This window comes from Pleurodeles waltl, chromosome 9 (assembly GCF_031143425.1).
Source record: "Pleurodeles waltl isolate 20211129_DDA chromosome 9, aPleWal1.hap1.20221129, whole genome shotgun sequence".
Lineage (NCBI taxonomy): Eukaryota > Metazoa > Chordata > Amphibia > Caudata > Salamandridae > Pleurodeles > Pleurodeles waltl.
This window is the reverse complement of record NC_090448.1, coordinates 576050055-576071524: the sequence shown is the minus strand read 5'-3', so window position 1 is coordinate 576071524 and position 21470 is coordinate 576050055. Positions and strand designations below refer to the sequence as shown.

At 45.7% G+C, this 21470-nt stretch overlaps 1 protein-coding gene across 7 annotated transcripts in view; it reads left to right on the top strand.

The window, feature by feature from the left end:
* The window catches only part of LOC138259681 (cytochrome P450 2G1-like), a 584827-nt gene that overhangs the window by 89286 nt on the left and 474071 nt on the right, over positions 1-21470 (top strand). Inside the window, exon 1 of one of the 7 annotated variants that reach the window (XM_069207563.1) lies at positions 11677-11838. The exons of the other annotated variants lie outside the window; for them this stretch is intronic. The gene's annotated coding sequence lies outside the window, so the exon portion shown is untranslated. Of the gene's footprint in view, positions 1-11676; positions 11839-21470 lie in introns of those variants that run through there. 7 annotated transcript variants of the gene reach the window in all.

Genomic DNA, 21470 nt, shown 5'->3' with positions numbered 1-21470 from the left:
CTCCACCGACTCCTCCAAGGCCCTCAGGATGCATGATGGTCAAGACCTGCTCCTCCCATGTTGTTAGTTGTGGGGGAGGAGGTGGGGGTCCGCCGCCAGTCCGCTGTACCGTGATGTTATGCCTAGAGACCACAGAACGCACCTTCCCTCGTAGGTCGTTCCACCTCTTCCTGATGTCCTCCCGATTTCTTGGATGCTGCACCTGTGAGCCAAATAGCTGTGGCTCTACCCGTAGGATTTCCTCCACCATGACCCTGAGCTCCTCCTCAGAAAACCTCGGGTGTCTTTGGCGTGACATGGGGTGGTGTGGGTGCTGTGTGGGGTGGTGTAAGTGTAGATGTGTGTGGTGATGTGTAGTGGTGTGTGGTGTTTTGTGCGTGGATTGTTGTGTGGGTGATGGTGTTGTGTGCTTCTGTGTGGTGGGGTTCTCAATTGCTGTGCTCTCTGTCTCTTGGCTTCCTCAAAATTTCTGGTCGTAGGGGTTTGTGGGTGATGTGGGTATGTGTTTTATATTGAATTGGGTGTGTGGGAGTAGTGTTTGTATGTGTCTCAGGTGTGTGTATTTGTAATTGTCTAATGTGGCGGTGTTTTGTCTATGTGTGTGTATTTTGAGCGCAGTGGTGTGTACCGCCAATGGAATACCGTGGTTGAAAGACCGCCGCATGGATTCGTGGGTCGTAATAGCATGGGCGTGTTTCTGTTGGCGTGACGGTGGAGGAATTGTTTTCACCAGTTTAACACTGACCTTTGGTGTGGCGGACTTGTGTGGGTGTCTGAATTTCGGTAGATTCCGAGATGTGGGTCATAATAGCTGTGGCGGAATTCCGCGGCGGTGTATTGGCGGTCTTCTGCACGGCAGTAAGCGCCTTTTACCGCCAATGTTGTAATGACCCCCATAATGTCTGCTGCAGAAGAGATTGTGATGGAACTCAACCTCACCCCTTACCTGCATCTTAGGATGTCAGAGTTAAGGTCTCTCTGCAAAATCAAAAAGATTAAAACTGGTTAAAACCCTACCAAAGTACAGCTCCAGGAGCTTTTTGCAGAGTTTGCTAAGAACAACCCCTCTGAAGATACCTTCCCAGAGGGGGAAGCTAGTGATGTGGACGATTTCCCACCCCCACTCCTAGTTAGGGAGAACAGGGTCCCTCAAACCCTGTCTCCACAAGTGATAGTCAGAGATGCTGCTTCTCTCACAGGAGAGTCCAGCAACTCTGGAAGCATTGAGGGCAGCCTCAATGAAGATGACCTCCAGTTAGCCAGGATGGTGAAAAGATTGGCTTTGGAAAGACAGATCCTAGCCATAGAATGGGAAAGACAAGAGATGGGCCTAGGTCCTATCAATGGTGGCAGCAACATAAATAGGGTCAGAGATTCTCCTGACATGTTGAAAATCCCAAAAGGGATTGTAACTAAATATGAAGATGGTGATGACATCACCAAATGGTTCACAGCTTTTGAGAGGGCTTGTGAACCAGAAATGTAAACAGATCTCACTGGGGTGCTCTCCTTTAGGAAATGTTAACTGGAAAGTGTAGGGCTAGACTCCTCACACTCTCTGGAAAAGATGCAGAATCCTATGGCCTCATGAAGGCTAACCTGATTGAGGGCTTTGGATTCTCAACTGAGAAGTAAAAAATTAGGTTCAGGGGGCTCAAAAATCCTCCAGCCAGACCTGGGTTGATTTTGTTGACTACTCAGTAAAAACACTGGATGTTTGGATTCATGGCAGTGGTGTAAATGATTATGATGGGCTGTACAATTTATTTGTGAAAGAACACCTATTAAGTAATTGTTTCAGTGATAAACTGCATCAGCATCTGGTAGACCTAGGACCAATTTCTCCGCAAGAATTGGGAAAGAAGGCGGACCATTAGGTCAAGACTAGGGTGACCAAGACTTCCATAGGGGGTGACCAAAAGAAAGGGGTCACAAAGCCTCCCCAGGGGAAGAGTGTTGAGACATCCAAGGGAAAAGGTAAAGAGTCTTCTATAGGGCCCCAAAAACCTGCTCAGGAGGGAGGGTCCAGAGTCTCTTCACAATTCAATTTTGGGTACAAGGGTAAAAACTTTGATCCCAAAAAGGCCTTGTGTCGTAGCTGTAATCAGCAAGGACACCAAACTGGAGACAAGTCCTGTCCCAAGAAAGATTCCACTTCTAACTCTACTCCAGCTAACACTGGAATTGCCAGTCTCCAAGTGGGATCAACAGTGTGCCCAGAGCAAATCAGGGTTCACACTGAAGCTACATTTGTCTCTGAGGGTGGGGTGGATTTAGCCACACTGGCTGCCTGGCCCCCTAATATGCAAAAATACAGGCAGCAACTCTTAATTAATGGGACAAGTGTAGAAGGCCTGAGGGATACAGGTGCCAGTGTCACCATGGTGACAGAAAAACTGGTTTCCCCTGGTCAATTCCTGGCTGGACAAACTCATCCAGTCACCAACGCTGACAATCAGACTAAAGTACATCCCATGGCTATGGTAACTTTAGAGTGGGGAGGGGTCAATGGCCTGAAACAGGTGGTAGTCTCCTCAAATATCCCTGTAGACTGTTTGCTTGGAAATGACCTAGAGTCCTCAGCATGGGCTGAGGTAGAACTCAAAACCCATGCAGCCATGCTGGGTATCCCTGAACTGGTGTGTGTCAAGACAAGGGCACAGTGCAAGGCTCAGGGTGAAAAAGTGGTGTTGGAGCCTGGAAAAAGGGCCCAACCCTCCAAGAGAAAAGGAAAGAAGACTGGGGAACCAGCTTCCACACAACAAGAGAAAGAGAACCTCTCTTCTCAGGCAGAAGTTCTGCCCTCTGAGGGAACTGAGCACATGGAGTTAGACCCTTATCAGGTTGAGCTCCTAGGCCCAGGGGGACCCTCAAGGGAACAGTTGTGTAAGGGGCAAGAAACATGTCCCTCTCTTAGGCAGAAAGCTGCTGAAGAGTCCAAAGGAAAAATAACAGGAACACATAGAGTCTATTGGGAAGATGGACTCCTTTACACTGAGGCAAGAGATCTCAAACCTGGTGCCACTAGGAGAGTTGTAGTGCCTCAGGAGTTTAGGGAGTTCATTCTGACCTTAGCTCATGATATTCCTCTTGCTGGGCATTTGGAACAGACCAAGACGTGGGAGAGATTAGTCAACCACTTCTATTGGCCCAACATGTCCCAGAAGATCAAGGAGTTTTGTGTCTCCTGTGCCACCTGTCAAGCCAGTGCTAAGACAGGTGGACACCCAAAGACCCCCCTCATTCCACTTCCAGTGGTGAGGGTCCCCTTTGAAAGAGTGGGTGTGGACATAGTGGGTCCACTTGAACCTCCCACAGCCTCAGGGAACCAATACATACTACTAGTAGTGGATCATGCTACTAGATACCCTGAAGCAATTCCCCTTAGGTCGACTACTGCCCCTGCAGTAGCCAAAGCACTCATTGGTATTTTTACCAGACTGGGATTTCCTAAGGAGGTGGTGTCTTACAGAGGTACCAACTTCATGTCAGCATACCTGAAACATTTGTGGAATGAGTGTGGGGTGACTTACAAATTCACCACACCATACCATCCACAAACCAATGGTCTTACAGAAAGATTTAACAAGACATTGAAAGGCATGATCATGGGAGTCCCTGAAAAACTCAAAAGGAGATGGGATATCTAGCTCTTGTAAAAGAAGGCTGGGAGAGACCTCTTCATGAGCCTAAACAAGATATAGTGGACTATGTACTAGGCCTACGTTCAAGGATGGCAGAGTACATGGAAAAGGCAAGTAAAAACCATGAGTCCAGCCAACAACTCCAGAAGATGTGGTATGACCAAAAGGCTGCTATGGTTGAGTTTCAGCCAGGGCAGAAAGTCTGGGTTCTAGAGCCTGTGGTTCCCAGGGCACTTCAGGACAGATGGAGTGGCCCTTACCCAGTGCTAGAGAGGAAGAGTCAGGTCACCTACCTGGTAGACCTAGGCACTAGCAGGACCCCCAAAAGGGTGATCCATGTGAACCGCCTCAAACTCTTCCATGACAGGGCAGATGTGAATCTGTTGATGGTAACAGATGAGGACCAGGAAGCTGAGAGTGAACCTCTCCCTGATCTCCTCTCCACAGACCCTAAAGATGGTTCAGTAGATGGAGTGATCTATTCAGACACCTTCTCTGGCCAACAGCAATCTGACTGCAGGAAAGTCCTGCAACAGTTTGCTGAGCTCTTTTCCCTAACCCCTGGTCAGACACACCTGTGTACCCATGATGTGGACACAGGAGACAGCATGCCTGTCAAAAACAACATTTTCAGACAGTCTGACCAAGTTAAGGAAAGCATCAAAGTGGAAGTCCACAAGATGCTGGAATTGGGAGTCATTGAGCACTCTGACAGCCCCTGGGCTATCCCAGTGGTCTTAGTCCCTAAACCTCACACCAAAGATGGAAAGAGAGAGATGAGGTTTTGTGTGGACTACAGATGACTTAATTCTGTCACCAAGACAGATTCCCATCCCATTCCAAGAGCAGATGAATTGATTGATAAGCTAGGTGCTGCCAGATACTTAAGTACCTTTGACTTGACAGCAGGGTACTGGCAAATCAAAATGGCACCAGGAGCAAAAGAAAAGACAGTATTCTCCACACCTGATGGGCACTATCAGTTCACTGTAATGCCCTTTGGTTTAAAGAATGCCCCTGCAGCCTTCCAAAGGTTGGTGAATCAAGTCCTTGCTGGCTTGGAGTCCTTTAGTGCAGCTTATCTTGACGATATTGCTGTCTTTAGTTCCAACTGGCAGGATCACCTGGTCCACCTGAAAAAGGTTTTGAAGGCCCTGCAAGCAGCAGGCCTCTCTATCAAGGCATCCAAATGTCAGATAGGGCAGGGAACTGTGGTTTACTTGGGACACCTTGTAGGTGGAGGCCAAGTTCAGCCACTCCAGCCCAAGATACAGACTATTCTGGACTGGGCAGCTCCAAAAACCCAGACTCAAGTCAGGGCATTCCTTGGCTTGACTGGGTACTACAGGAGGTTTGTGAAGGGATATGGGTCCATAGTGACACCCCTCACAGAACGTACCTCCAAGAAAATCCCCAAGAAGGTAAACTGGACTGTAGAATGCCAACAGGCCTTTGACACCCTGAAACAATCAATGTACACAGCACCAGTTCTCAAAGCTCCAGATTACTCCAAGCAGTTCATTGTGCAGACTGATGCCTCTGAACATGGGATAGGGGCAGTTTTGTTCAAAACAAATTATGATGGCCTTGACCAGCCTGTTGCTTTCATTAGCAGGAGGTTACTCCCCAGGGAGCAGCGTTGGAGTGCCATTGAGAGGGAGGCCTTTGCTGTGGTTTGGTCCCTGAAGAAGCTAAGACAATACCTCTTCGGTACTCACTTTGTAGTTCAGACTGACTACAGACCTCTCAGATGGCTAATGCAAATGAAAGGTGAAAATCCAAAACTGTTGAGGTGGTCCATCTCCCTACAGGGAATGGACTTTATAGTGGAACATAGTGGAACACAGACCTGGGACTGCCCATGCCAATGCAGATGGCCTTTTCAGGTTCGTCCACTTAGAAAATGAAGACTCTCTTGGGAAAGGTTAGTCTCATCCTCTTTCCTTTGGGCGGGGGGGGGATTGTGTAAGGAAATGCCTCCTTGGCGTGGTTACCCCTTGACTTTTTGCCTTTGCTGATGCCAAGTTATGATTTGAAAGTGTGCTGAGGCCTGCTAACCAGGCCACAGCACCAGTGTTTTTTTCCCTAACCTGTACCTTTGTTTCCACAATTGGCACACCCTGGCATCCAGGTAAGTCCCTTGTACCAATGGCCCTGATGGCAGGGAAGGTCTCTAAGGGCTGCAGCATGTCTTATGCCACCCTGGAGACCCCTCACTCAGCACAGACACACTGCTTGCCAGCTTGTGTGTGTTGGTGGGGATAAAATGACTAAATTGACATGGCACTCCCCTCAGGGTGCCATGCCAACCTCACACTGCCTATAGGTATAGATAAGTCACCCCTCTAGCAGGCCTTACAGCCCTAAGGCAGGGTGCACTATACCATAGGTGAGGGCATAAGTGCATGAGCACTATGCCCCTACAGCGTCTAAGCAAAACCTTAGGGATGGTAAGTGCAGGGTAGCCATAAGAGTATATGGTCTGGGAGTCTATCATGCACGAACTCCACAGCACCATAATGGCTACACTGAAAACTGTGAAGTTTGGTATCAAACATCTTAGCACAATAAATGCACACTGATGCCAGTGTACATTTTATTGTAAAATACACCCCAGAGGGCATCTTAGAGATGCCCCCTGAAACCATAACCGACTACCAGTGTGGGCTGACTAGTTTTAGCAGCCTGCCACACACCAGACATGTTGCTGTCCACATGGGGAGAGTGCCTTTGTCACTCTGTGGCTAGTAACAAAGCCTGTACTGGGTGGAGGTGCTTCTCACCTCCCCCTGCAGGAACTGTAACACCTGGCGGTGAGCCTCAAAGGCTCACCCCCTTTGTTACAGCACCCCAGGGCTCTCCAGCTAGTGGAGTTGCCTGCACCCTCCGGCCACGGCCCCACCTTTGGCGGCAAGGCCGGAGGGGATAATGAGAAAAACAAGGAGGAGACACTGGCCAGTCAGGACAGCCCCTAAGGTGTCCTGAGCTGAGGTGACTCTGACTTTTAGAAATCCTCCATCTTGCAGATGGAGGATACCCCAATAGGATTAGGGATGTGCCCCCCTCCCCTCAGGGAGGAGGCACAAAGAGGGTGCAGCCACCCTCAGGGCTAGTAGCCATTGGCTACTAACCCCCCAGACCTAAACACACCCCTAAATCGAGTATTTAGGGGCTCCCAGAACCTAGGTAACTAGATTCCTGCAACCTAAGACGAAGAAGGACTGCTGAGCTGAAAAACCTGCAGAGAAGACGGAGACACCAACTGCTTTGGCCCCAGCTCTACCGGCCTGTCTCCCCACTTCAAGAAAACTGCAACAGCGACGCGTTCCACAGGGTCCAGCGACCTCTGAAGCCTCAGAGGACTACCCTGCATCTAAAAGGACCAAGAACTCCCAAGAACAGCGGCTCTGCTCCAAAGAAGACACATCTTTGCAACAAAGAAGCAACTTTGAAAGAACACACGTTTTCCACCAGAAGCGTGAGACTTTGCACTCTGCATCCGATGTCACCGGCTCGACTTGTGGAGAACCAACACTACAGGGAGGACTCGCCGGCGACTGCGAGCCCGTGAGTAGCCAGAGTTGACCCCTCTGAGCCCCCACAGCGACGCCTGCAGAGGGAATCCAGAGGCTCCCCCTGACCACGACTGCCTGCTTCTCAGAACCCGAGGCCTCGTAAGGACACTGCACCAGCAGCCACCAGGACCTGAAGGATCCAACCTCCAGTGCAGGAGCGACCCCCAGGTGGCCCTCTCCCTTGCCCAGGTGGTGGTTACCCCGAGGCGCCCCCCCCCCCTTGTCTGCCTGCATCGCTGAAGAGACCCCTGGGTCTCCCATTGAACTACATTGCAAACCCGAGGCCTGTTTGCAGACTGCACCCGGCTGCCCCCGTGCCGCTGAGGGTGTACCTTCTGTGCTGACTTGTGTCTCCCCCGGTGCCCCACAAAACCCCCCTGGTCTGCCCTCCGAAGACGCGGGTACTTACCTGCTGGCAGACTGGAACCTGGGCACCCCCTTCTCCATTGAAGCCTGTGCGTTTTGGGCACCAATTTGACCTCTGTACCTGGCCGGCCCTGAGCTGCTGGTGTGGTAACTTTGGGGTTGCTCTGAACCCCCAATGGTGGGCTACCTTGGACCCAACTTTGAACCCTGCAGGTGGTTTACTTACCTGCAAAACTAACAAACACTCACCTCCCCCAGGAACTGTTGAAAATTGCAGTGTCCAGTTTTTTTAAAATAGCTATTTGCCATTTGTGTGAAAACCGTATATGCTATTTTTCTTTTTCAAAGTTCCTAAAGTTCCTAAGTGAAGTACCTTTCATTTAAAGTATTGTTTGTAAATGTTGAACCTTTGGTTCTTAAAATAAACTAAGAAAATATATTTTTCTATATAAAAACCTATTGGCCTGGAATTGTCATTGAGTGTGTGTTCCCCATTTATTGCCTGTGTGTACAACAAATGCTTAACACTACCCTCTGATAAGCCTACTGCTCGACCACACTACCACAAAATAGAGCATTAGAATTATCTCTTTTTGCCACTATCTGACCTCTAAGGGGAACCCTTGGACTCTGTGCATGCTATTTCTTACTTTGAAATAGTGCATACAGAGCCAACTTCCTACAGTTTGTCTTTGATCTCATACACATCTGGGATTCTTTCAGATTTTGAAGTCATTGTGTCATTCTTAGCTGACAAGGCTATGAATCCAATTCTTTCCGTGAGGTCTACATTTTCCTCATGATCTGATAGTACAGCGGGTGTACATGTTGATATTTTGTGATTCAATTTGGCGTTATCTATTATGTTGTTAGATCTAGGTGTAAATTCGACAAAATCAATAAGGAGGTTAACAATTTGTGGAAAAGAAAGCACCTCCTTTCGTCATCTTAATGGGGTTTTTAATATCAAGGAACTACCCCATCTGGAAATTACATTGTTTGTTTTGCCATTTCTCACAATGATGCTCACAACCATGACAGAACCTTGTTTTGCCTATCTCTATAAACATTGCCTCAAAGAGTATAGTAGTATACAGCTATAGAGATAGTTACCAGTGGAACCACTAGGAGGTAAAGGACACTACAATTGAGAAAAGGTTAAGAGAGTCATAGATACTCCTTAAGTGCTCCCCATCTAGTTCCGGTCACCAACATCAATACCCCCCCGCCTGGGGCATTTAACCAGTGAATGAGGACTCATCATTATTAACTTCTTATGTTTCCCACACAGATCACCCATTGTTAGAAAACAATTTATTTTAAGAGTAGCAGGATTACCAAGTTTCATGATAGCCCCTGCCCCTCCACAACCAGTGTTATCAAACCTTGTAAAGTGAAGCACTCTTTTCCTACTTTCCCTTTGAGCATCTGATACCTCTTAAAACCACAGACCTACTAGTATGTACAAGTAACATATAGTATGTGGCTTCTTGCCCAGATTTGGGGAAGGCAGACATATTAGTTTCCCTCATAAATAGAGCACCCTACTCTCAACCTCTAAAGAAATTAAATAGTTTCTAGTATGGATCAGTAACCAGTGCTGCAAGATCTTACAAAAGCTGGATGAAAAACCACCATGTACCGTAGCTTTGTTACATTTACATATTTTATTAACAAGATGCTTTCTCCCTTTCATATAGGGTTTTCTAAGCACTTCCTATTACTTATGTCATCAATGCTCTGCTACCACTCAATGCATTTTGTCTTGTTGTGGATCAATTTTAATTACTTTCTGTTACTACTTTTCTTTTGCCTCCTGCACTCTATGACAAGAGGAAAGAAAATTGTCTGAGATATCTCAATACTTTAGGATCAATGATGTACCAGAAAATATCATCTTGTAAGATTTTTCTGAGCTTTGTTTCTGCAGTCTTTATGGTGCTAAAACTGTTCTCTAGTCTGGTTATTTTCAGAAGCTTAAAATTTATGGTGTAAATTACCCACTGTGTACCCATCAAACAATGTTAAGGCATAAATTACATTCTGATGCCGTTTACTCCTTACCTAAATGATAACACTGAGCAAAACCGATATGCACATATGTTTTGTTCAAAGAGATGAAAAAATCTGACTTTTTTTGTTGCTTTTTTATATAGCACAAACTCGACCAAAGGTACTGGAGCTCTTTTCATAAGCACCAGTTTGCTACACAAGGACATATTCATTTTTGTAGGGAGTTGGAGATTAAGTGATTTGCCCAGAATCACAATATGTTGAGCCAACGCCAAGAGTCGGACCTGGTTCCCCAGCTCCAAAATTGGCAGCTCTGGCTGTAACACCACATCCTCTTCTCACTTTCAACAGAAATAATGGGAATAAAATAGCTTGTTATGCCTCGCATTACTTGTCCTTGAATTCACATTTTACAACATTGGTTTGTTCTGCTGAGTTACAGTTTCAAAGTCAATGATGTAATTTACATTTTTTATAAAGTATTTATTCACGTGTTGCCAGAGTCATGATATTTTAATCATGCAATTTACTTTGCAGTGGGTACATAGCAAGGTTGACTAGCTATGATATAGGGAAGCCCAGCTCTTAGGCTGAAGATCTGGGGCCTGCTTTCAGAGATTAATGGATTTAGGGACAATTAGCTATCCAGTCTAGCAAACAGCCTTTATGGAACTCACACATTTCATGTGGACATGATTTGCCCTCTGGACCCCTGATTCCGTGTAAATGGCCGGACTTGCTTGCTTCACTCACCTGTTATACTAGGGGATAGGTGAACACATTATGCAAAGATGCTTTTATCCACATGTCCAACACGTCCACATTCATAGTTTATTGTATTTTTATTGTTTTTATATGTTGTATTGGAGCAGCTAAAATAGTTAATTTGTGAGAAATACAAGGAGGTGATTTAGAGTTTAGCAGGGTGGAAGGATCCCGACAATTCGCTGTGCTCCAGTTCCAGCAAACCTGTTATTTCAGTGTTCTATTTAAAGATGAGGATGCTGGCTTCACTAGAGCAAGCATTTGATCTGATGGGCTTCCTGCCACAGGACCATCATGTCAAAGTTACTGTCATCCCCCCATCCTTATGTGATGCAAAGCACTCACAGGTATGAAAAATGCAGAATGCCCCCCAAGAACATGGACAAAGCTTCATGCACGTCAGGACCATTGTGTTTTTTTTTTTTTTTTAAATGAGTCTGTATTCTGTATGAGTATCTTATAACAATAAAAACAACTTTTCAGAGTGGGCACAGCAAACATCCCGCCTGCTTGGCAAAGTTTAGTGTTTCAGTGGAGCCACTGCACCTGCTACCCTGTTGAATGTTCAGAGATCACTGTTTGTAACTGAGGCAGACGGTCAGCGAACAGGGGATCGGAAACCATGGGCTACACTGACCTAGTTCAAATTGACCAGTTCTGTGCTTAATTTATTGTCTCCCCTAAATCATACTTACAGCAAGCCCTCATCAATAGCCATTGAAAGTGTTTCTCTCTTTCAGATCTTAAATGTCCCACTTTTCTACTTTCTGAAGTCTATAGGTACAGTCAAAAGGCCCTGCCAAATGTATTCTTTAAAAATAGTTTATGATAATACCCATTTACTTCGAGTTGTACGGGGTCTAATGTCTGTTTAGGCTGTACTGTGCTATACAAAAACTGCAAATACATACTTTACATTACAAAGAACTGTATTAAATACATTAAACATTTAAAAAAGCATTAAACATTTAAGAAAATCAAATTTGGAAGCGGCAACGGAGAAATATAAGGTAATTAACATCCCAGTATATTTCATTACCTACTGGTGATTCAAATAATGTGGTAGAAAAGTTGTTTTTCAAATTTTGCTGACATCTTGGAAGGACAATGAATTTAGATCATTTCTTTAAACGTGGGCTCAGTTTTGTTTGTGACCTTCTTTGAAAGTGTTTATGTAAGTGAGATACGGTATCTCTTGCACAGGTTAAAGTGCTACGAAAGATGAACTTTTGAACTATCGTTTTCAATGGATACAAACTAGCACACAGGGTAAACAAGGAGTGTTTCACTCAGGCAGTTGGGGAATGCTGACTCTGAACATAAGATGTACTTTTTGATTGGATGGCAGATTTTAACGAAATTTACCACAAAACAATATTGAATACTTAAATGAAGCCTGTCAATAAGCATTTCCTGTGGTCCCGTGTAAGGCATTCCTGCTGGCGTCCATAACTATTCAACGGTGTCACCTTTTGGTAAGGCTGATTATGTTTCTACTTGGATTCGCATTTCTAGAAAGCATGGGGATGGGGTGAGGTAAGGGTTGCAGAAATAATTGTCCATGCTAAATACTGTTGAATTATTTGTCAAAACGTTTAAGTGGAAAAATGTTAGATCAAATAAAAATGCAATTGTAACCAAAACGGCTATGATGTGAATGCGATTAGCAAATGGCGAAGATAAACATACATTATAAAAGTAGTGTAACCAATGAGGAAAACACTTGGGGTCCGACTCACAAATTAATAAAAAAAAATCTCAAATGAGGTACAGTTGGGGCGCTGATTAATTTTCAGAGTAATTATTTTCAGATTTATAAACATTTCATAAGTAGTTGATGATTTCCTTGAGTTTTGGAATTACAACAAGCGTGCATGCATAGTTTGAAAGCAAATTCACCTTTAATCTTTTTAATTCTTCACTGGAAAATATTTTTGCCCGTGGGGAAGCCCTTTTCCTTACTCGGTTTTCAAGATGCTCACTATCCATTCCCACCCTAACCTACACTTACTTACGTCAAAAATACATCTAAGTGCATTCAAATCACAGGTAAATAACCGCAAATGAAGGAAATTGTAGAGATTAACTAACATTTACCGAGGGGTTTTCTAAATACTGACGTTCCACCACACTGAAAGAGTTTCCGTATCAGCAAATCCCAATACAAGAGCAAACGTCGCCCTTCTAGTAAATTGTGAGTGTGACTTTACCATTGTAAATGTTTATTTGTTGGTGGTCCTAAACCTTATTTAGGTGAACAAAACGTTTGTGAGGCGGGCTGTATAAATTGGGTAGGAAAGCCAGGTAGGAGAATGGAATAAAGTATATCTCAAAGAGATCTTGCAAATTGATATCAACACTAGGAAGAATAAGAGCTGAATGCCAAAACAGGTATTGAACAACATTACTAAAAACCTTTCCAGCTCTATCATGAAGATAGATTCGTCCAGGCTGTAATATGTGATAGGAATATCTGCAGGTTGCATATAAATACAAATGTAAATAAATGAAAATTTAAATAACATTAATATTAAACCAGGAGGGCTGCTGTTCGGTACAATGACGCAACAACAGAATAGGAACACCAAAATGAAATAAAAATAGCACAGTAGCAAATCACATGACATCACCACAATAGTAGAAAACGACCACACAGCTCAAAAATATAACAAAATAACAGCAAAACAACACAAGACAATGACAACATATGAACATAGCATTGCAATGCAACACAATAGAAAAACACACCAACATAAAAATACACCAATGCAGCAACCGTAATAGAACACACCTCAAGACAAAAACACGATAACACAGCAGCACAAGAATAATGCAACTTGCCTCACAAGCATCATATCAAATACAACAAACTAAAAGCAACACCGAGTACAGCCACAGTGTTTCTGTTTTAATGTTGTGTTAACTGATGCTGTGTATTGTGTTATGCTGAGTGCATGTTTTGTTATGGTGTTGTTGTGTGTCATTGTTATGTTTTAGTTGTGATGTGTTCTAATGAGATGTGGTGTGTCCCTGTGTTATTGTGTTGTGTTGGGGTGTCATGTTGTGTGGTGTTATGTTGTTGAATTGCTATTCTGGTTTTGCTTTAGTGCCCTATTATATTCTAACTGTGTTGATGTTGTTATTCTTCTTCTTTCATGTTTGCTTTTGTGACTGTTGATTGTGTTGAGTTTTTTGGCTTAGAGTTGTTATGTTGTGTGTTTAGGTTAACAGGTATTTTTGTTCTGTTTTTTGATGTTGTGGTCTGTTGTTTGGAGCTATTGTGCTGCAATTAGTGTGCACTTTGTATGTTGCTATAAACAGTGATATTTTTTTGCGTTGCCATGCTGTTTAGTGTTGTTGTGACATGTCCAGAACAACTTTGAATTTATTACTAATGTTCGGCTAATTCAGCTCTTATGATGCCTAGCATTATTGAATGGAATAGCTGTATTTTTCAGAAACTGGATAACGCAAAACAGCTGAAAGCTCAAAATGCCCAGCACCAAATCAAACTAAAAACAAAAGTTGACAGGTGTCGATAAAGTCACCTTTTTTGTACAGGGATCTTAATTTTTTCATCTTACAACAACATTTTACAAAGCATTCAGTATCGAACGCAAGTATTCGCTAGTAGAAAAGGCAGACAAATATGACTTTGTGGAAGTTTAGAGGACTAGTACATAGCATCAAAAGACACAGGCACATAACTCTTTAAATTATCGGTTTAATTGCTAAATAATCATGAAGAAATCCCCATTCACAGCTTCTGTTCTCGCTGTACAATCAAAGCCAACCAGTGTTGCCACATTAGGCTATTTCCCACACAAATGGGAGCTATTTCTTCAATTTGTATGGGAAATAACTCTCTTGAAGGTTTCCACACATTTGTTTTTTTTTTTGTCCTTTTGTATGCAGAATTTTTGAAAAAAATTGTAGGAAAGAACTATCTTGCCTGGCATGTTACCCCCATATTTCACTGTATATATGTTGTTTTAGTCTATGTGTCACTGGGACCCTGCCAGGCAGGGCCCCAGTGCTCATACGTATGTGCCCTGTATGTGTTCCCTGTGTGATGCCTAACTGTCTCACTGAGGCTCTGCTAACCAGAACCTCAGTGGTTAGGCTCTCTTTGCTTTCCAAATTTGTCACTAACAGGCTAGTGACCAAATTTACCAATTCACATTGGCATACTGGTACACCCATATAATTCCCTAGTATATGGTACTGTGGTACCCAGGGTATTGGGGTTCCAGGAGATCCCTATGGGCTGCAGCATTTCTTTTGCCACCCATAGGGAGCTCTGACAATTCTTACACAGGCCTGCCAGTGCAGCCTGAGTGAAATAACGTCCATGTTATTTCACAGCCATTTACTACTGCACTTAAGTAACTTATAAGTCACCTATATGTCTAACCTTCACTTAGTGAAGGTTGGCTGCAAAGGTACTTAGTGTGTGGGCACCCTGGCACTAGCCAAGGTGCCCCCACATCGTTCAGGGCAAATTCCCTGGACTTTGTGAGTGCGGGGACACCAGTACACGCGTGCACTGTACATAGGTCACTACCTATGTACAGATTCACAATGGTAACTCAGAACATGGCCATGTATCATGTCTAAGATCATGGAATTGTCCCCCCAATGCCATTCTGGCATTGGGGGGACAATTCCATGATCCCCCGGGTCTCTAGCACAGAACCTGGGTACTGCCAAACTGCCTTTCGGGGTTCTCCACTGCAGCTGCTGCTGCTGCCAACCCCTCAGACAGGTTTCTGCCCTCGTGGGGTCCAGGCAGCTCTGGCCCAGGAAGGCAGAACAAAGGATTACCTCTGAGAGAGGGTGTAACACCCTCTCCCTTTGGAAATAGGTGGGAAGGCTGGGGTGGAGTAGCCTCCCCCAGCCTCTGGAAATGCTTTGATGGGCACAGATGGTGCCCATCTCTGCATAAGCCAGTCTACACCGGTTTAGGGATCCCCCAGTCCTGCTCTGGCGCGAAACTGGACAAAGGAAAGGGGAGTGACCACTCCCCTGACCTGCACCTCCCAGGGGAGGTGGCCAGAGCTCCTCCAGTGTGTCCCAGACCTCTGCCATCTTGGAAACAGAGGTGTTTGTGGCACACTAGACTGCTCTGAGTGGCCAGTGCCAGCAGGTGACGTCAGAGGCTCCTTCTGATAGGCTCTTACCTCTCTTGGTAGCCAATCCTCCTTCCTAGGTAGCCAAACCTCCTTTTCTGGATATTTAGGGTCTCTGCTTTGGGAATCTCACCAGATAACGAATGCAAGAGCTCACCAGAGTTCCTCTGCATCTCCCTCTTCACCTTCTACCAAAGGATCGACCTCTGACTGCTCAGGACGCCTGCAAAACCGCAACAAAGTAGCAAGACGACTACTAGCAACCTTGTATCGCTTCATCATGCCGGCTTTCTCGACTGATTCCAGGTGGTGCATGCTCTGGGGGTAGCCTGCCTTCTTTCTGCACCAGGATCTCTGAAGAAATCTCCCATGGGTCGACGGAATCTTCCCCCTGCAACCGCAGGCAACAAAAGACTGCATCACAGGTCCTCTGGGTCCCCTCTCAGCATGACGAGCGTGGTCCCTGGAACTCAGCAACTCTGTCCAAGTGACTCCCACAGTCCAGTGACTTTTCAGTCCAAGTTTGGTGGAGGTAAGTCCTTGCCTCCCCACACTAGACTGCATTGCTGGGTACAGCGTGATTTGCAGCTGCCCTGGCTCCTGTGCACTCTTCCAGGATTTCCTTCGTGCACAGCCAAGCCTGGGTCCACAACACTCAAACCTGCAGTGTACAACCTTCTGAGTTGTCCTCCGGCATCGTGGGACTCCCTTTTGTGACTTTGCGTGGACTCCGGTGCACTCTTCTTCCAAGTGTCTGTTCAGGTACTTCTGCAGGTGCTGCCTGCTTCTGTAAGGGCTCCCTGACTTGCTGGCACCCCCTCTGTCTCCTCATCCAAGTGGTGCCATCCTGGTCCATCCTGGGCCACATCAGCATCCAAAAACCCTAACGGCGACCCTTGCAGCTAGCAAGGCTTGTTTGCGGTCTTTCTGCATGGGAACACCACTGGAAGCTTCTTCACAACGTGGGACATCCATCCTCCAAAGGGCAAGTTCCTAGTCCTCTTCTTTCTTGCAGAACTCCAAGTTTCTTCCATCCGGTGGCAGCTTCATTGCACCCTCAGCTGGCATTTCCTGGGCTCCTGCCCACTCTCAACACTGTTGCTACTCTTGGACTTGGTCCCCTTGTTCCACAGGTACTCTCGTCCAGAAATCCACTTTGGTTGCATTGCTGGTGTTGGTCTTCCTTGCAGAATTCCCCTATCACGACTTCTGTGCTCTCTGGGGAATATAGGTGCACTTTACACCTACTTTTCAGGGTCTTGGGGTGGGCTATTTTAGTAACCCTCACTGTTTTCTTACAGTCCCAGCGACCCTCTACAAGCTCCTAAAGGTTTGTGGTCCATTCGTGGTTCGCATTCCACTTTTGGAGTATATGGTTTGTGTTGCCCCTAAACCTATGTGCTCTTATTGCAATCTACTGTAACTTTACATTGCTTGCATTACTTCCTTTAGCTATTACTGCATATTTTTGGTATTGTGTACATATATCTTGTGTATATTTGGCATCCTCATACTGAGGGTACTCACTGAGATACTTTTGGCATATTGTCATAAAAATAAAGTACCTTTATTTTTAGTATATCTGTGTATTGTGTTTTCTTATGATATTGTGCATATGACACCAGTGGTACAGTAGGAGCTTTGCATGTCTCCTAGTTCAGCCTAAGCTGTTCTGCTATAGCTACCTTCTATCAGCCAAAGCTGCTAGAAACACCTCTTCTACACTAATAAGGGATAACTGGACCTGGTACAGAGTGTAAGTACCCCTTGGTACCCACTACAAGCCAGGCCAGCCTCCTACAGGTGGGAATTGGGACTTGGTGGCATTTGTAGTGAATCCCAAGTAGTGGAACAGAAAAATTGTCGCTTGAGTGTGGGTAGGCATTGTTGCCTACCACTGCTGTGGATCAGTGGTTGAAGTAGGGGAAGATGTGATTGCCTCTCCATCGCAGAAGGAGTGCCACCATAGAAAGGCACTTCATGAACCCCATTGGAGCCATGATGACATCGAAAGGAAATACTTTGAATTGGTAGTGATGTCCATTCACCATAAAGCGATTGCTGCCAGCGATGGGCAGGGTGAATGGAACTGTGAAAGTAGATATCCATGAGGTTGCACGCCGTCATGTAATTGCCTTGTCGGAGAAAAGGGATGGCTTCCAGTAGTGTTGTTATATGGAAATGTTTCAACATGATATATTTTTTAGAAGCCTTGAGCAGCAGGATAGGTCTGAGGGAGCCATCCGTTTTGGGAATGACAAAGTAAAAAGTGTAGACACCCATTCCCTGATAGTGTGGAGGCACTCTATTGCCCTTTTCTGGAGGAGCACTTGTACCTCTTCCTCAAGAAGGCTGAGATGGTCTCAGCCGAGATCGAATCTGTGGGTAGGGATGTTTGGAGGGGTTGTGAAACGTTTTATACAGTAGCTGTGGCAAACAGTCTGCTTTTCTCGGTTTTCGGAGCGCGTTCTCGCTGGGCAGAAGTCGAACGCTTCGTTAATTGCACTTTTGCCGGTTACGTTCATAATTGCACTTTGTGTGAACTGTACAGCGCGATTTCGCTGTTTTTTTCTTTTAATGCAGGAAAAATACAGTTGGAAGTTTACAACTGTGAACAGCTGTAACTCCGACAAATGCGAGACCCTAGTGCATTGCAAATGCTTGTTTTTGTTATAATTGGCCGGTAGTTTGGCACTGTGCCTGAGAGTCTGTGTGTGCCCACTAATTTCCAGGGAACAAAAACAACGGTAAGATAACTGATGAAGATATGAATGTTTTCTCTAGTCACAATTTTACCTGCCATAAAGCATCAAAGAGGTTTAATGTGGCTGCCGCAAAACACAACTTGTAGGGCGACCACATTTCGCATAGAAACATTTTCACTTTTTAAGATTCTGCAGAAGCCCAGGTGTAACAATTAAATAGAACGTTACACAAAATCACATGTACTCATTTTCAGCATGGCTTTTCTGTTCTGTCCTTTTATATACTAGTCATCACTGGTGGATCATTAAGGCATCGCTTCAACACATTTTAAAGTGCTTCCATGTAATATTCACTGTTTGAAGTATGCATGGATGAGGGGAAAATGTTCTGGATTTTGGTTATTGTATACTGGCTGCATCCTGAAAATCCTGGTTTGAAGTGGGAACCTATGGTACTTACACCATATACCAGGTCTAGTTATCCCTTATTAGCGAAATGTAGGCAGTGTCTAGAAGCCAGGCTGTCTAGAGGTAGCTGTAGGCAGAGCAGCCAATGCTTATGTAGGAGACAAGCAAACTAATGCAATACCACTGTAGTCACACAGTACTCACACACATGAAAGAAAATACTCAGTGTTACAAAAATAAAGGTACTTTATTTTGGTGACACAAATACCAAAAATACCATAGAGACTATACTCCCTTAGAAAGTAAGTAATACACACATTATATACACTAGTATGCAGAAATAGACATAAAAACAGTTTGAAACAGTGCCGTTAGTGAAAATCACAATATTTAGAAATGGCCCCAGACGGAGCACAAACCATATACTAAAAAAGTGGAATGCGAAAGTCATTCCTCCACCTAGGCAAGTGTAGTGTGTAGAGGGGAGCTGGGAGTACTAGAAAACCCTAAAGGAAAGTACTAGAATCCACCCATTACCCAGGAAAGCAGGCATAAAGCACAGTAACTTTCGCAAAACACACACAGAAACGAGAAGAAGAATTATGCAAAATCCAGAAGAGACTGCAAGGCACCAACAGTGGATTCCTAGACAAGAGGACCTGTGGAAGAAGGGGACCAAGCCCAAGAAGCACAGAAGAGACCAGGAAGAGCAGGAGCCCCTGCAAACCCAGATGAAGGTGCAAAAGTAGAACCACCAGTGAAGAAGAACAATCAACACTGCACCCAAGAAGATGAAGTCAGGTTCCTGGAGGGTGTAAGTGATGTCCCATGCCAGATGGAGGATTACAGTCTGGTTTGCGTCATCGGATTCCATCAACAAGCCTTGGCACAGGCAAAGCTCGTGTGTAGCGGAAAATGGTGCTGCCTGGGACCAGGAAGCACCAGGTGGACTCTACCCAGGAGGGGGAGCCAGAGGGGGTCCTCAAAAACTCAGAGAACCCACAGAAGACCACGCAGCCCACACAGGAGTCCCACAGCATGGGGACAAGGAAGGTGCAAAAGCGGCTCATGCAGCACTACGACAAAGGCTCCCACATCACCGGAGAGCCACTCAGGAAGCTGTGCGTGGCAGGATAGGTTGCTGGGGGCCAGAGCTACAAGATGCAGAAAGGGCTTGGAGTAAGGAGGCCAACAAGCCTTGGTAGCTGCAAAACATGCGGTGCATGGTGGTACTGTCTTGCGTAAGGAGGCAAGCTCCTAACTCCACCAAAGTTGGACTGTTGAATGTGAGGACCGCCGGGACCACTTCAGTCCACCACCCGTGATGCAGGATCCACGCAGCTCAGCAGGAGGCGTCTTGTTTCTTTGTTGCAGCCTGTAGAGTTCCTGGAGGGTCCAGATGCAGTTTCTTCAGTGAGAAGTTGAAGTGGAGAATGCAGAGGATTCCTGCTGGAGTCTTGCAATCCGAATCTGAGGAACTACCCAAAGGAAAGACCCTAAATAGCCCTGAAAGGGGGATTGGTCACCTAACCAGGTAAGCACCTATCAGGAGAGGGCTCTGATGTCATCTGCTTGCACTGGCCATTCAGATGCTCTCAGAGTTCCCTACAAACCTTGAAACCAAGATGGCAAAACTCAGGGACTCTCTGGAGGAGCTCTGAGCACCACCGCTGGGGTGTTGATGGACAGGAGAGTGGTCACTCCCCTTTCCTTTGTCCAGTTTTTCACCAGAGCAGGGACTGGGGATCCCATAACTGGTGTAGACTGGCTTATGCAAGGATGGGACCAAATGTGCCCTTCAAAGCATTTCCAGTAGCCTGGGGAGGCTACCCCTCCCAAGCCTTTAACACCTATTTCCAAAGGGAGAGGATGCAACAACCCTCTCCCAAAGGAAATCATTTGTTCTGCCTTCCTGGGCTCGAGCTTTTCAAGCAACAGGAGGGCAGAAACCTGTCTGTGAGGTGGCAGCAGCTGGGGCTGCCTGGAAAACCTCAGAAGGCTGAAATGGCAGTACTGGGGGTCTTCTAAGGAGCCCCCAGAGTGCATGGAATTCTACAACCAATGCTTGCAAAAGCCTTGGGGTATGATTCCAACATGTTTGATACCAAATATGCCTATGTTCAGAGTTACCATTATGTAGCTGGCCATAGGTAGTGACCTATGTCCAGTACACGTGTAAAATGGCATCCCCGCACTCATGAAGTCCGGCAAAATGGTCCTGGAGGTTGTGGGGGCACTTCTGCTAGTGCAGGGGTGCCCTCACACACAGGTACTTTGCACCCTGCCGTCAGGGCTTGAGGGCCCGCTACAGGAGTGACTTATAAGTGACCTGGTGCAGAGTAAATGACAGTGAAAGGGGGCTTGCATGTCAATAGGCCAATAGCCTGTGTCCTGCTTTCACACAAATGGCTGATTTACCCCCTACTGACATCTGGGTTGAAGTGAATTATGGTACACTTGAAAGGATTCCTTCAAAGTCACCCCTTACATCACAAAGATTTTTGTGTATAATGCGAGGGGCTCTGACCACATGCTTTTAGAGCACTTTTGGAACTGGAGCTAAACTGTTGTCCGAAGGACTGCTGCGCTGCACAAAGGACTCATCTAGACTGCTCTTCTGATGTTGCCCTGCTGCCTGCTACTTGTGGGGTGGCCCAAAGGATTCACTGGATTGTTTTTCTGTTTGTTCCTCTGTTGCTCCCTGACTCTTGCTGTGCTGGTCTGCTTGCCTACTACTGCCTGCTTTGTGACCCTCCCATTGTCCTCCTGAGACTGGGTAGCCCCAGAATTGGCAGTGGGACCCTGTGACTTCCCCTCACTGTCTTCCCAACTAGCGCCTGGTGAGCGCTCAAAGTTCACCTCATT